At 54.9% G+C, this 6,000-nt stretch overlaps 1 pseudogene; it reads right to left on the reverse strand.

The window, feature by feature from the left end:
* Positions 1–1,933: 1,933 nt before the first annotated feature.
* LOC148107922 (CMRF35-like molecule 7 pseudogene) lies at positions 1,934–5,393 on the reverse strand (annotated as a pseudogene).
* Positions 5,394–6,000: the final 607 nt, after the last annotated feature.

Below are 6,000 nucleotides of genomic sequence, written 5' to 3' on the forward strand. Positions count from 1 at the left end.
CCTGGGCTCCAGCCCCTCTGCCCCCTGATTTCATCCTGCTTTTTGGCCGCTCTCCCACAATTCCCTTCCACCTTACCTGCAGGCCAGCCAAGCTCAAGGGTTTGCCTTTGCCTGTCTTTCTCATTCTACTGTGTCCTACCTTGTGTCAATTCTCCCCAGATTTCCATCTCTGATCTAATATTACCTCTTTGAAGCAGAGGATGATTGCCCCACCCCTGTCCACCAGGCTATTTACCTTCAGGGTTCTCCTGGGAGGGTCTCTCTCAGCTCTGACCCCCACGTGGTAGCACATATGCGGTGGACCCTCTCATACACCCTGTATAGTGGACACGGGGTCCAGGTGGACGATGGCCCTTGCTTACATGTGTCCCCCTGGTGGTCTGTCTCAGTATAAAAGTTTGACCCCCTCACCCTCGGCGTCATGCCCTCCTGCACGAGCAAGGTCAGGACCCCTGCAGACCAGCCTTGCCCTGTGCTTCCTCCTGCCTTGAGCATGATGGGTCATGTGGATTTTACAGGTGGTTTTCTGGAAGGAAAGGGAGGGCATGCTGCTTTGCCCTTCCTCAAAATATCATTTAAGCTACTGTGCTCTTTTCACAAGTTCCATTCCCTGTGGGGCTGCTGTCCCGGCTGTCCACCCCGCAGGCTTCCTCCTGTGCTACTTGGTGTCTACAAAGTCCTGCTACCTCCACTCCCCAGTAAAACGAACAACTGGTCCCCAAGCAGTCACCAGCCGGACAGAAGGTCATCGTGAAGTATGTGCCAAGTGCCTTGCCTCATTCAGAGGCATGACTGAAGAAACTGTCTAGTGGGGCCTGATTCCAAGGAATAGGGTCCTGGAGAAGGGAAAGAAGTAGGACTGGGGCTGAAGGGAGCTGGTGGTGGGTGTTTCTGGGAGGCAGGACACAGGGAGGGCATGTACCTTCACCCTGACCTCTGATGGGGTGAACCTTGGGCAGTGTGTTGGCCCTTAGATGAAAGAGCTGATTGTTTTTTTGGATGCCTCTGAGGGGGGGCTTCAGGTTGGTGTCCCAGCATCTTTACCATGTTGGGAACGTGAGGAAGCAGGAATCCCAGCTTCCCACTCCTTGCCCCCATTTCCCTAGCATTCGGGCAGGGCTGGGCTGGATCCATGGAACAGGTAACAGCCCATGACCTTCTGTGAGCAGAGTAACACCCCCCCCCCCACAGAGATGTCCTAACCCCTAGACCTGTGAATGTGTTAGGGTACATGGCAAGGGGGAGTTCATGATGCAGATGGAGTTAAGATTGCCAACCAGCTGACCTTGAGATGGGGAGATTATCCTGGGTTACCTGGGTGGACCTTACGTCATCACCAGTGTGTTTACAAGTGAAAGGACAGGGGAGAGCCAGTGTCCCAGTAATGTGGTGTGAGGAGGACTCGGCCACCGCTGCTGGCTGTGAGGATGGAAGGGGCCATGAGCCAGGGGGTGCAGGGTTTCTAGAAGCTGGAAAAGACAAGGAAGGACGTCTCCCTTAGAGCCTCCAGAAGGAACCAGCCCTGTCGGCACCTTGATTTTAGCTCAGGGAGACTCATTTCAGACCTCTGAACTTCCAACCACAAGATCATGAAATTGTGTTGTCTTATGCCACAGTTTGTGGCTGATTCGTTCCAGAGGCCACAGGAAAAAGAATACAGAGCACTTCCCTTCTGGCATACTTGAGCCTGGAACCACTGACACCTCTTTTGGCTTCTTGTGGGTCGGGAGGCAGGTGAGCAGGAGACCAGAACCTTCTGTCCTGCAGCCCAGCTGAAGCCCTGTGTTAGGTCCCTCATGGGGAGTGGGGAGCTCTTGAAGGGCTCAGAGGTATAAAGGAGGAGCCCCAGTGCAGACCTTGCTGATGCTCTCCTGCACAGGAGACCTCAGCGGGGCCAAGGGGGGTCCCTGACAGAGTGTCCTGAGGTGAGTGGTCACAGGGCAGCAGCGGGAGAGTCTGCGGGGGTCCAGCTCTTCTCACCTGCCATTGGGGTTGATCAGAGTCACGGGCTGGTTACTGGTGATGCCCTGGGTAAGTGGAAACGAGGAATCCCAGCTGGCTGGTGTGGGTCTTGCCAACGAGGAATCCCGAGTGGTTGGTGTGGGTCTTGCCAACGAGGAATCCCAGCTGGCTGGTGTGGGTCCTGGCACAGGCTTGGGAGAGCCTGCTAGAACTGGTGCTAAACACACAGAGCAGAGCAGGGCTGTGAGAATGACGCAGTGGCTCCCATGGCCTTCTCCACTCCCCCCTCCCCCAGGCTGAAGAAGCTTCTGTCTCAGCACCGTCGCTCAGGCTCATTGGTCCGCCATCGCATCTTTCTGGTTTCTCATCCCAAACATGCTGTTACTTCATTTGCAGAGAAACACCAGTTCCCCGTCTGGGAGGCACGTGGGGTGGGGGCTTGGGAGCAACTACGTTCAGCTCAATCTCAGTGTCCTGTGTGGCACAGCTGAGCACGTCAGAGCCACGTCCCCACCCCTGGAACTTTCCATCAGCCAGGCCAGCTCTTCTCTGAGTCTCAGCCTTGCCCGAAGCAGGATGCGTGCCACCTGCCCTGACGTGCTGTGACCCATGGGCTGGCTGGGCCAGGGTCCCCCGTGTCCTGCAGCTGCCCAGAGCCCGCAGCCCCTGCTGTCCCCTCGGGGCCTTCCTGCCTCCCCGGGGCCTTCCTTACTGCACCAGGCCTGCCAGCGAAGCCTTGTCTGGTTGGCGGGTCCACACTCCAGATCTCTGGCCCCAGTTCCTCCTGCACTCTTGCACACATCCACCCACCCTTGTTGTCTTTCTCAGTTGATCTCTGGAACATTCTACACCAGCATACCTGTCCACTGCACACATTTGCACAGCAGATTTGCATATGCTAAGCGTGAAGAGCCTTTCCCTGCTTATTAAATGGGCTAATGAGTAGTAGAGATATTACTTCCCTAGTGTCTGTGTGTCTCTGTGTCTGTGTGTCTGTATGTTGGAGAGAAGACTGAAGGGTCCAGAGGTAGACTGTGGGGCAGGGACTACACCTGACTCCCTTTCCAGGCCTGTCTCCTGGAGGCCCTTGTGCCTCTGGGGCAGCTGCAGTGGAGCCCAGAGTCCCCTCCAAGGCTCAGAGGCAGAGAGAGAGGGGGTCCCTGCACTCTGGTGGAGTCTGCCTTTCCTTCTCCCAGAAATGGGTTCAGAGTCCCTCCCCTGCTGCTTTGTGCTTATGTTGCCAGAGGAGGGAGGGGAAGAAGGAGGGGGCAGGGAGACGGTCTCTTGTCCTGTAGCTGAGACCATCAGGGTCACGGCTTTCTAGCTCCTACTCCTCTTCGCACACCTGACAAGCTCCACACAGCCTGGGGCTGCACGGGGGTGACGTGACCGGGAATAGAGGAGCTGCCTTCCCTGGACAAGTCTGTCCTGGTCGAGTCTCTGTTTCTCTGCACCCTCTGCTGAGAGCTGATGGAGACATGCAGAGATGTGGAGGTTCTCCTTTCTTCTAGTATGTCCCAGACTCTTTGTGCCCGCCCCCATACTCACTTGCACATGCACACACATGCAAAGACATGCATCCACAGAAACACACACACGTGTTGTCTCAGGCATGTTAAGAGACGCCGCTCCATCCTTTGGGAAGACAGAGACATAGTCCTTACCCCTCTGTGGGTGGTACCAGGGCCCCAGAGCACAGGAGGGAGTCGTGCCTACCTGGGTCGACAATCACGGAAAATTTGTACCCCAGGTCTTTGCCTGTTTTCTCAATCCCACACCAGTAGGTGTCTGCGTCGTCCAGCCGGAGCTCTTCCAAGGTCATGGTGATTGTGCGTATGCTGTGATCGTCCTGGATGGACACTCTGCCCTTCTTCACCAGTTGCTCTGACCCAGGGGTTTTTACAAGGATTCTGCAGGAATCCCAGTTCCTCCCTCGGCACCACCACTTCTTGTAGGATTCCCATCCTTTGGTATACTCACAGTACGCCGTCAGGTTGCCCCCCTCCGTGCCTCTCACCTCTCTTTCCTGGCAGATGGAGAAGTGGCCTAGGAAACAAAATCCCAACATTCATGTCATCCTGCTTGAGCACAGGGCTTTCCAGGCGCTGCTGGGGCGTTGGCACTGCCCTGAAGACCAGCCAGGAGCCTCTGGCCTCTGTCGAATCGCCACATTCCGCCTGTCCCTTTATCCCCTGCAGGATGGCTTTAGCTGTGCCCTCTCTTGGATGTCCCTCTGGGGCTCCTAACTGCCCAATACGGGGGCCTCTGCTCACTCATCACCTACTGACCACGACCCCTCCTTGCACTCTGCCAACTCCTGTCCCCGGCAGCACAGAGCCCACACGGCAGCCCCGGGTGTATTTCTGTATCCCAGAGCTGGTGAGACAGCGGGGTCCTCTCCCCACTCACCCCCGGCACTCTAACCCCTAAACATCTAAACACCCTCACCCTTTGAACCCACACGTGGCTCAGAACTAAACACACAGAGACACACACACACACAACAAACACACAGCAACCACGCACGCACTCACTCACACAGGTGATCGCTCATTATTTTACCCACACACTTTGTTCTTCTGTGTCTCCCTCTATTTGCACAAGCTGTTCCCTCTGCCTGGAATGTTCTCTCTTCTCTGCTTGAAGGAATCAAGCCCTTCTATTCATCCCTCAAGCCTCGGCTCAAACAGTGTCTCTTCTATGGTGTCTCTGGTTCTGCAGCCAGCTCAGTGGCTCCCAGTGTCACCAGAGCCCTTTGTCCCTGTCTCCGTTGTTGCTCTTATGACACTGCAGGATGGTCTGATCTTTGGCTCGTCCAGAGCAGAGACGCAGGCAGGCTGATGTATGGCGTTGAGCAACTCTCCAGAGAGCCTGTCACCCCTGCTTCTGCTGTCTGTCTTCCTCACTCTGCCCTGAGCTCTTCAGAAGAGATGATCCCGGCTCTAGCTACACGTCGAGACCCGTTGTGCAGGCTTTTAAATGATCCAGATGTCTGAACCCCACCTTGACGGAGTGGGTCTCAGCTGGAGCCTGAGCTTCTGGGCTCCTTCCAAGTTCCTCTGGAATTTGTGCATTTATGCATGTGTGTGTATATGTGTGCATATGCTTCCCTCATCCATCTGTCTATCCATCATCTATCCATCCATCTATCTGCCACGGTTGACCAACAATGCCCTAGAAAACAGACACCGTTTGTGTTACTTATTTTTAGTTTCTTTCCCAAACACTAACTTAGTACCTGTCAGATAACAAAACTTAAAAAGATTTTTTTTTTTTAATGAATAAGCGTCTAGATGAGTGAAAGGCGCAGCCATTTTCCCAGAGACAAACACTGTGTGAGTTGCACCCCAGCCCTGCAGGTGCGCCGTCCTGAAGCCCCCGTCCTGCTCACCTTGGACGACCAGAAGGAGCAGAACCGGGAGCAGCCACATGTCCTGCTGCCTGGGTTGTCTCCCTGGTGCTCGGCTGATGCCCGCTGCCCTCCGGGGACTGGAACTGAGCTCAGAGGCAACCTGCCTTCGCTTTCTTTAAATTAATGTTTTTTAGTTTCTCTCATCTACTTCCCTTAATTTTTTTTCTTCGGTTACTTCCTAATCTCAATAATTATGAGAAAAGCAGTGCGGTCCTTTGGGAGCGTACGGCTGATATGATGAGGTCTCCCCTCTCCTTGCTCTGGCCCCTCACTGCAGCGTCCCCTAGAGTCTGTCCCTGATGACCTTGTCTCCCGGGAGGGTCTCTACCCCCACTCTCTAGCACCACCTCCAGTCTCTGCACACCTACTTCCTGCCACCCCCATCTCCCAGCCCAGATCTTGACTTCCATTGGGTATTGGCGCCTTTGTAAAGCTGTCCACGCTGTTATGAACTCAGATGTTCTCAAATGCAATTTCTTGTCATCTTCACTCCTAAAGGTCTTGCTGGAATGGGGGCGGATAAAAAGTGGAGCGTCCAAGGGCTTTGCCAGCAGGAGGGGGTGAGAATGTGGTGGGTTAGCTCCACGGAGCGAAGGGGAGCAGGAGTATTTGTCCCTTTCAAGGTC

The sequence above is a fragment of the Ursus americanus genome, chromosome 23 (assembly GCF_024610735.1).
Source record: "Ursus americanus isolate L20-20 chromosome 23, mUrsAme1.1.p, whole genome shotgun sequence".
In the NCBI taxonomy this organism is placed as follows: Eukaryota; Metazoa; Chordata; class Mammalia; order Carnivora; family Ursidae; genus Ursus; species Ursus americanus.